The sequence below is a fragment of the Synchiropus splendidus genome, chromosome 4, assembly GCF_027744825.2.
Source record: "Synchiropus splendidus isolate RoL2022-P1 chromosome 4, RoL_Sspl_1.0, whole genome shotgun sequence".
NCBI lineage: Eukaryota > Metazoa > Chordata > Actinopteri > Syngnathiformes > Callionymidae > Synchiropus > Synchiropus splendidus.
The window spans coordinates 20,750,458-20,760,994 of record NC_071337.1 but is presented as its reverse complement, the minus strand read 5'-3'; positions in this window follow the sequence as shown (position 1 = coordinate 20,760,994).

Below are 10,537 nucleotides of genomic sequence, written 5' to 3'. Positions count from 1 at the left end.
TCACGAATGCAGTTGAAAACAATATTCCCTCAAGGAGCCATGACAACGATTCCACTTAATTCTGCGGCTTTTGAAAAAGTCGGTCTATAAACCGTTTCTGACATGCCTGTGAAGGAAAGCTTCAGCAAACATGAAACATTCCTGCAATATTCCCATCAGGTTTCCTAATATTTCTGCGGCCCTCACACAAACACAGCCTGCTACATTCTCCATACACAATTTGTCATATTTGTCAGTATCCCACCACGCTGGAGCAGAGCTGTAAATCCCAGCAGTTGCCAGGGAGAGTGGGTTTTATTTAAAGGAAAATGTGAATAAAACTGGACGTACAGTATGGCTGAAGAAGCAGAGAAGTGTGGGCCTTTGAAGAAGGCGGCGGTGGACTGAGATCAATTACACAAGAACAACAGACACAAAGAGTAAAGTGCCTTACAAGGACGACCTTTCCCACGATCCAGCGGCCTGCTCACTCCGCTCTCACTTTCTAACACTTTCACTGCATGAACATTTGCCTTTAGCATGTTGCAGGGCAGAATGTTCAGAAACACTGCTCATTTCTTGCTCACTTCATTCATAAAAAACAGCCCTCACAGACCCCCAAAGAAGGGGTTCCTGTGTAGACCCCTCCTCTACAGACAGAGTGGCGTCAGCATCAAACCAATACAATCAATGGCCGCACAGATCCATTACCAAGCGGGTGGTTTCGCGCATCTGCAGCCCTCTGTTCGGAGCGGGCACAATTAAACAAGGAAATAAGTATGTTATTGCGCTAAAAAAAGGGGAGTTTTGTGAGACAGACTGAACGTTCATTTCAGCGACGGGGAAACTGAAGCGAGTGTGCTTCAGCGTCTGCAGCCGCTGACCTTTCACCCCCATTGGCTGAAGTGTGCTTCTGGGCCAAATAAATACTTAAGAACTGAGTTGAACAGTTACTTAAAGCCCAAAACCCTCAGCACCGTCATGGGACAGCCCTTGTTTCATCCTTGCATCTCATAAGAGAGTTCATATCATGTAGTTGTAAAGCTGCCTTTACAAAAAAATCACTTTTTCTCTTGAATTAAAGAAAGCAGGTTTTAGTCACGTGCACCCTCCAAAGCAAGCTTTTTTCGTGTCCCTTTAGTAACATGACTAACTAGAATGTTCTGCAAAATCACGCTAAGATGTCACATTTGAACAGTAGTGTGACTATTCAGTTGAAAAAAGCTTTTCCCTAAAATGACTGTGTATACTTTAGATTGCGGAAGACGTAGTAGCCAGCAACAAACCAATTGCTTGTTTAGTTAATGTTAGTAACCAGTAGTTATGCTGTTGTTTCGAGTCACTTCTGGTGAGCATGTCATGTAAAAATATAGTCTGGCTAAACAAGACACTAGTCGGCAGTTTAAGGTGAGTAACATGCATAAGCACACAAGTACTTTACTGATGGTAATAAATGCTCCCTAATCTAGAGTGTAAACAGAATATTTTAAAATAAATACTCTTTTTTCAAAAGAAAATGTGAACAAAACGCTAAAATCTTCAAAGATGGAATAAAAGCTCATTGCATATCTTACTTAATTTATTTGTGTATTATACCAGCAAGTGTTCTGACAAAGTTGAAGCCAGACATTTATTTATTTACTTATTTTTTACTTCTTATTTTTTAAGTGATATTTTGAATAGAAACTGCCCGCCAAAGTTATTTGTACACTATTAATACATCAAAAAATGTCCATGGAATTTGCCTTATAATGTTTTAATATACGTTTCAATCATTAATGAACGCAATATGATCACTTTCTTGGATCGATTTCATATGTCATCCTTAACAATAAGCAGCAGGCAGGTTTAAAACAGGTTGGAGACGCCTGCAAATCATATTCAGCAGTGTTGTAAACTGACACGAGAGCTGCCAGTAAGTCCCAACCAACCTCCTCCACTGCTCCTATAATAAGACTATTCTGACTTCATCAATGTCAACGTTACTTTTTAAAATGCCTTGGCTTGATTCCAGAACATTTTTATCACAATTCTAAGTACGGAGTGTAATACAGTAACTATTTAAGTTCTGCTTTCAGTGTCTAGTTGATGGCTAAAATAATTTTAATGTGAGAAAAAAAAATCCAAGCGATCACTTTAACTTTCTGCTGAAATGGCTATGTGCTCCATGTTATTGGGGTCGAGGGTTCTGGTGAAAGCTAAGAAAACTCGAAGTGTTCTTCTTAAAATAGATATTTATTTGCTGAGCAGTACACTTCACAACTAGCTATCATGAGAGCATTTTTGTTATCTTACGAAGTGCAGCTACACTTTCATGGTGAGCGAAGTCACAACGTAAAGAGAAGACTTTTAAAAAGTCCTCCTGCCTGCTTTCACTGAAATAACTGCAGACTGCACCTTTAAGTACAGACTAAATATTCATAATACCACACAGCGTAAACCAATAAAACTGAACAGCATAATAAAGTACAGACGCAAAGCGAACACATGTGTGCAAACGTATGTGTGTGTGTGCACGCGTGCGAGTGTGTGTGTGTGTGTGCATGTGTGTGAAAGCTTTTGGAGAAAATGACTTCCAGGAATTTGTGACTATATTAGAAAGAAATGTTGGGCTCACCCTTTAAATTTTAGAACAAGATGTTCAAGTGCAGCGCCGCTAAGATGTGGACGGTGCAGCGGTTTGTACATAATGTTTGCATAAACTCAAATACAGAGTCACATTCCTCTCTGAGGGCTAATGGTGTCTGCATTTTCACAACACATGCCGGCTCCTTCTCTGTCATGTGCTTTTGGACAAAGCAGAAAGGAGACGCGTCCACAGAAACACCGAAACACCCGCTCCCGACCGCAACCTCCTTTACCACCCAGTTTCCAGCGTCGCCCCTCCACACATGTCGCTGTCGACTCGGTGCAGAGCACATGTGCGATGCATTTATGGTGTGCATTTATTAACGCTTCATACTGTTTAAGAATTTCTATTTCTATCTCCTCTCGGATTACATTCTTTTCCGGCAGACTTCTCAGGCCATCCGTAAGCCAATTAAATACAGCAGACAAGGTTTCTTTGGTCTCCTGCTGACTCTTTCCAGGAGGTGCTGTAGCTCCTGCAGTCGTCTCACAGATCTGACTTGTGAAGTAACTGTGGTGAGATCTGAGCTCATCTGATAGCGACTGATGAAACATGGACATTGACGACTAAAAAAAAAAAAGCCCAACCATATGTCAGACTGTGAGTCACGGTAGCCAGTGAAGCACCTTCTTCTACCAATGCAAATACGTGAAATTCAAGCCTTCAAATGTCGGCGGTGAGATTTTTCTGACTTTTTTTGTTGGAGGGTTGCATGTTCCCGAACTCGCCTGGTTTCACTCCAGGAGCTCCAATGTCATTGTGCAGTCCAAAAACACGTTTATTGAGACTATCAAATAGGAACATACTCTTCGGTCTCTGCAGGGAGCTTTCACACATTCACACCAGCCTGTGTTTACACTTGTGACTAGAGCTTTCCAGTCCTGGGTGTGGCATGTAACTATCGAGAACCTGCTACGAAGCTTGCAGCTTTGACTTCTTGCCTTAGGGTTCGGACTATTCTATCTGTGTGGAGTTTGTTCTAACCATACCTCATACCTGGCCAGTGATGGACAGTTGACACGTGCAGGGGTGTCCTGTACCTCTCACCCTATCTAGCTGGGGTGAAGTTTGGTGCCCCACCACTGAGCTGAAGCAAAAGGTGGAAGTAAACAAAAAGGATAGCAGTATATGCTGTATCATAAGAGAGCTATGAACAACATGTGAGAGTTTGTCTTATGATATATAAGTCTAAATAAATCTATAATTTATAATTCCGCTCCAATTTGTACGTAGCTTAACGTCGCTGAGTTTGGGTGGAGGGAAGCCCCATGTGGTTTTCCAGTCCAGACACAAGATATTTTTTAAAACATTCCTCAGCGTAGTTGCTCATAACCAAACCAGTTGTGGAGAGCAAAACTATCTTTTGTCAAAGTAGTGCAACAACTTTGGTGGTCATTTTTTGTTAGCTATAAACACTTAAAGCCATTGACATGAAATAGTTTTTTATTATAAAAATAAGAATAAAAAAAAAATCCTGAATAAATAAATAAAACATGTCGCAATACGAGGACTGCATGCATCCTGAAAGATTCCTTAAATCACATTTGTGTTGCCTCAAGCAGCGGTTCTCTTCACTATGGTGGCCTCAGGAGGACAGAAAGCAAATCATGCAACGCCTGTATGAAATTTGTATATAGGATGGCTATGGCCACGCCTCAGTGCTCATATGGCACATGCACATTATGGACAATAGACCCAATAGCAACTCCCCACAAACACTCATCCATGGTCACATTTGAGTATGTACTGTACATACTGTTGGCTCTAGATTGAACTACAGACATGACTGGGATGTGAATTTGAAATTGTTTGAATTTTAAATTGTTGGCTATCGTAGGTGGTTTCATACGCACCATATATAAGTGTGGTAGTCGAGACCGCTAAACCTGAGACCCAAACCGAAGCATACAAAGACCAAATCCAAGACCAAGAATATACAGGGCCAAAGACCAAGTCGAGACCATGAGCAATGAGGGGGGTAGACCAAGACCAAGCTGAATACAGAACCAACTGATAGTTCAGTCTATTAACACCCTTCTTAGTTCTTCTTTTATTTAAGAAAAAAATGATCAAGTTTCCTTTACTTTACTTCGGTCTTGGTCTTGGTCTTGTTCTCACCCCCTTGGACTTGACTTGCTCTGGAACCTTCAATGTCTTGGTGTTGGACTGTGTGCGCAGGTCTCAGTCTCATCTCCGTCTCGAGATATGTGGGTTGACTGAAATGCTACCAAGTGTGAAATAAATACGACAAGTGGTTGCCAACCCAAGAACCTTTAGCTATAGTTTTACAAACTACAGTTCTCTCGTGCAAATGTCACACTCCTTGTTCTTTCCTTGTGATATTGAGGTACAAAACCAGTCTTGACTTTCGGAGATGGAAAAATGGTTGGAGAGAAAGACTTCTACCAATCATAATAAGTACTGTTGTCACTGTTATTACATTGTTAAAGGAGCCGAATGATCAACACAGGAATTCACCTTGGAGTTAAATGTCCCAAAACTGACTGATTCTATCATTCAAAATACTGATAAGGAAGAACCTGAGCTTTAAGGTAATAGCTGAGAGAAGGGGTTATACTTTTGTAAGCTCCGTAATTGTAAGCTGAGATCGATAGTTTAAGGAGGTCAGATCAACACATTTCTGAGCATTCTGTACAACCTGAGCGTTCAAAGCATCAACTGTATTGGAAGTCTCTGGTAACACTGGTTATATCCAATGACACAAAAGACTCTGGAAGATCTACTCTACATTTTCCCACATCTTTAAGATAACGTAATGGTTTTCCACTCAAGGCCAGGATTGAGAAGTTGTTGCAAGCATGTCAAATGTCATGTATTCTGGATTAGAAGAAACCTCCAACTGTTCCTGTCCTGTTTCCTCAATCTAAACACACATCACATACATGTTGACACGTTGAGTTGTTACATTCCTCACGAGACAGGAGGCTTGCATATCAGGACGGAGTGAAAATAAACGTGACGAAACCAGAGGGAAAACAAGAACGGGTCCTGTCCATGCTACGTTTCAATGTTAAACCCGCGCTCACGAGGGCTTCCTCCACGGATGGCGGTTTTCTCCCACAGTCCGAAGCGTTCGGAGGTATTCAGCCTCTGATGACAGTAATTTGCCCATACTCTAGGTGTGAGTGTATGTGTGAGTGGTTGTCTGTCCTGTGATAAACTGACATCCAGTGTCTCCCACAGAACCCATTCAAGGAACAAGCTCTCCTCACCGGCCGCGTAAATTGCTAGCTACAAGCCTGTTTAAAGCTATCTGTAGTAGTACACAATTATCGACAAAAAGACTTCAGTTTATTTATAAAGTTCTCCAATTTTTTTAGACTTTGGTGTGAATACGCATTGTTTACGTTTTCATTGTTAAATGACATCAAACCACTTTGTTTTAAAGGCAGGTTTTACAACACACATGTAACAAAAACGATGAACATTGTGAATTAATCTGACCTGGGAATTTGATGATGTCATGCCATGCATGGTTCAACATGAGTCGATGTTGTACAGTCAACAAGTATTTACCTGTTAAGTAACAGTAGAGTCGATGCATCAGTTGCACTCTCCTGGTCGCCATGGAGAAGGACAAAAAGTGACATCTTGAGAGTCAGCCGTTCTTTTTTGTCATGCATTTTGTCAGGGTCGACAGTTAATTTCAAATAAACTGTGAAATCCTAAATCCCACTCAAATCTCCATCCAAACACACGTAGAGTTATTGAAGACGACGCAGCACCGCTGCAAACAGCAAGTGTCATGAGACCGACACGTCGATTGATCTTTTAGTTCAGAGCAGATATTCGGCTCCTAGTGAATAGCTGAACAAGAGAGTAACTGTAGAACACTCTGCTTACACCTTTAAAGCAGTAGGTTTTCTCTCTGAAGAGCGTCTTTAGTACGACTGATACAGTATTATTGTGAGGAGTATAGATATTAACTACAAGGTTCCAGAACGTATTGATCATTCCAATAGGAATCACTTGTCGAGAAACCTTTATGTCCCAGCCCAACTAAAACAGAAGATCACTCTCCTGTTGACTGTCCGCCTTCTGACGCTCTTCAAAGAGATGTCAGCGACGAGGTCAGACGGACCTGAACATGCACATTTGGAGCACATTGTCCCCGATTACAAGCCATTACTGACCCTGTCCTTCACTCAGACTTAGTCATTGCTTCCGTGTAATTCGGATTCTAGTCTCACGCAAACGTGTCTGGTGGCCTGTTTGACCCTGCCGACCTGCGCCGTGAACTTTAGCCAGCCTTGTTGCCGTAGTGACCCCTGCAGGGTGGCTTCTTTGATTCATGCTTCAGAGAAATTCCTTCCACAGATGCAGCTTGACAACGTGGAACTGATAAACTCATCAGTCGTCCCTGGAATGGTTCTCCTGCGAGTGGAGCCACACGAGGCTTCGTGTATTGATAAGCTCTGTGTGGAGTCGAAAGAAAAAAAGAGCTTGAGACCTTTTAAGCAGCACAGTTGAACTCCAACGGATTTGCAGAGGAATCTGGCCACCACACCCGCGAAGGTCATAGTTCACATTTCAGCACCGCCATCTCTAAGAACAACTGTCTGCTAGCAGTGAGGGTTACACCAGACGTAACCAGGATGACATGACTGTCGTTTCATAGATGTGCGTTTACAGCACTTTAGACGTGGCAAAGCTGTCCCGATCAGTTGTTGACACGTTCACAAATGGCTGATGAGTTTCTCTGCGTGCAGCCCGACACTGGACATTTGTTATGAGGACCGTGTTGTGTCATTATCAGCTGTAGGAAGGCGCCCTCTGGTGGTGGAGCAGCTTTTTGTGATTTCTTAAAAAAAAAAAATCATGAAAACTACAACCAAAAAAAGCAATTTCAATAAAAAAAATAAAAAAATAATAATTAAAATAACGCAGTCGTAGGGAAGATAATATATATCATATATTATCATAATAATATATATCACATCAATAAACATTTCATAGCAATTGTCAACGCATAAGAAATATTCAGCTTAACTCGAGAAGTAGCGTCTTACCGTGACTGTCCAAAATATAAAAATCAGGAAGTGAGTAAACACTTGATTAAAGAGGGAGCACTTTAAATGTCAGCCACAGGAAGTGACGGAAAAGTAAAAATGCTTTGAGTTTAAATGACCGATTCAAGTACAGTATGAAAACATCTGATGCCAGTTGAATATTTAGTCAAACAATGAGAATAGCAACGGTTGAACACCAAAAGGCCTGTGTCCTGAAGGTTTCACAGGGGTGACTACAGAAAATGATGGGGAAGAACACAAGAAAGATCAGAATGTTCGTTAAATTGTACAACCAAAAATCGCACAGTGTATGCTGCACCGTCACTACAGATACAGATCAGATACTCTCTTCAGGACAGGTGTAAATCTACATATAAAACCGTCTCTCTGCCATCCACTTCGTCCCAGTAGTGCTGGGTATGTGCTACTGAAGGTGTTCCAGTGTCCAAGATGGATTTTCAGTCATGTCTCCTTCAATCCCCTTTTTCTTTAGGCTCAGAGTTGCTACCTAAGTCATCACATCTATTCTCTACATTTGTCACATGCATGAACTTAAGTGGTTGTCCTCCTTTTCTTTTCTTTCTGTGTATTTTATTATTATTATTATTATTTATTATTTCAACATGTCCACCCTCTCCTCAAGTCAAATGACAATTTACACACTTTTCAATTTGGTCTAAGATATTCTCTAGTCATTTGATAGATTTCTGTTCATCTTGTTTGCACCAGGTTTTCATGAGAATTTGCTTCAGAAATCGTAACTGCACCAGCTCAGTCCTGCAACAACGTAAGCTATGAAAATGTTCCATACATGCGCTGCTGCCATTGGTATGTTTGTCGACATCAATAGCAAAGGTCTATCAGTTGAATAAGTCTATACTCGAGGCAAGCGAGAAAAAAAAAGTCATAGGAAAAGTGCCGCACTTGTGGTCTCACCAGAGAAAATATATACATCATATAATTTTCCGCAATTGAATCAACATCCCTGAGAAGTTCAGGATCATCTCCATGTTTTTTTTTCCACCACAAGGAAGCCAGTTTGTTTGCGAGGAACCTTTCCAATCATGTTGCAAGTCCATCTATTTCCTATGCAACGCTTTGCCAAACACATTAAGCTCATGAATAAACTGGAGCCCAGCAAAAAAAAAAAAAAATGTTGTTGGCACCGCGAACAGACGCAGCATGCAACCGACCACAAGTTTGTGTATTTTGCTTCAAATGCAAGGGATTTCCCCAGGAGGGGGAGGTTCCGTGCAGACTGTGTGGACTTTATCGAGCAAGTGTTCTCCTCACTTGCACAAAAGACCATCGGACCTCATGAAGCTAGACTTTTGGCAAAAACACTGGAAAAAGCAGTGCATATTCCTGAAATCCACAAGCCAAACACTCTCCCAGACCCTCCTGAAAGGTAAATGTTTATTTACCCAAGCAAACATTCTTTCTTCCTTTTATTCAGTTAGTCTCAATTTGTCATTAACTCAGAGACATGCTTGTGGAGTGGTAAAAAAAAAAAAAAAGTTGATACCGGTGTCACTTTCAGTTTTCCTTCAATAAGTCAAGATCACTCCATAACTGATGGCTTCAAAGGCAAAAGGGCGCTATTTTTGGACGTTTTTCAGATAAGCCCAAGCATCAATAAAGCTAACTGAAATGTGTCGCAGCAGGACAAATATAGAGTTGTTTTTTTTTTGTTTCCCATTGGCTGCATGGGAATCTGTTGGTAAAATGTGTTTAAATACGAGCATAATCTGAATAGTTCTACTGCACTTGGTCCCAGTTGGATTTTTTGGGACCACCACTACACAGTTGATATTGAACATAAGTAACAGAATGAAAAAAAGGAGGAAAAGACTTGGAAGTAACCCAATAATGCAAGAAAAATCCCAGACAGAAAATAAGTTGGGAGTGAAGTCGGATGAAAACAAGGCAAATAGTAATCATAATAACTCTATTGCTACTGTATATTTAGAACGAGAAGTAAAAAAAAAAAAACCACAAAAAACTAGCTGGATGTTTGTTTTTTCATCAAACACATTCCAATATAACCAAACGAAAGATAAAATCCCCAAACCGAAGGTTGCAGACGCTCGGATTTCTCCCGAACTTTATCCCTTCATCTCTGCCATCTCACTGACAGACTCATGAGGCTGATGTGCTGGGGCGTCCAGATGTGAGTCGTCCGCCACAGTAGTCCTGCGCAGGGTTGGAGCATAGCCCTGTCTTTGTCATTCAATCCCAGGGGAGGTTCCGCAGCCCCCTCGGGTCCATAATTGATCCCAGAGCTGCTTCTTCCACTAAGTGCCTCCCAATTCTCACCCCTGCACCCCGTTTCCTCCCCCTGCCATTTCCAACTACTTCATTGATCAAAAGCAAAGCGCGCGGTAATGTATCCCATCCCTCCTCGACTCAGACGATGACTCGTCTGCTCTTTGGCAAATCTGTTTCCGCTCCGTCGCCCATTGCCAGTTGTCATTGGCCTTTAGATATCTGTCCTGACAAGCAGGACTCAGGACACTCTGAGTCGAACCTCAGAGACAGAGACCGCACAATTGTGAAGTGGTTGTGAACATATTTTAAGCACCGACATTTTTTTATCTAGGTTCCAGTTTCAAAGTCGGCAGCTTTTATGAGCGTGTTCGCGTGACGTCGGTAACATCCAATGAGAATGATCGAGCAGGTTTGAATGTGGGAGGAGCTCCATATTTCCACACACCGTTTCACTGATGGTGATCTAAAGAGTAGTCAACACTCTGTCTTCTAAATTGAATTTGCTATTATTCAGCATTGCTTTGTTCATAAAGTGAGGTTTCCATGTGGTATGTTCATCTAGAACAGTGGTTCTCAACCTTGTTGGAGGTACCGAACCCAACCAGTTCCATATGCGCATTCACTGAAAATA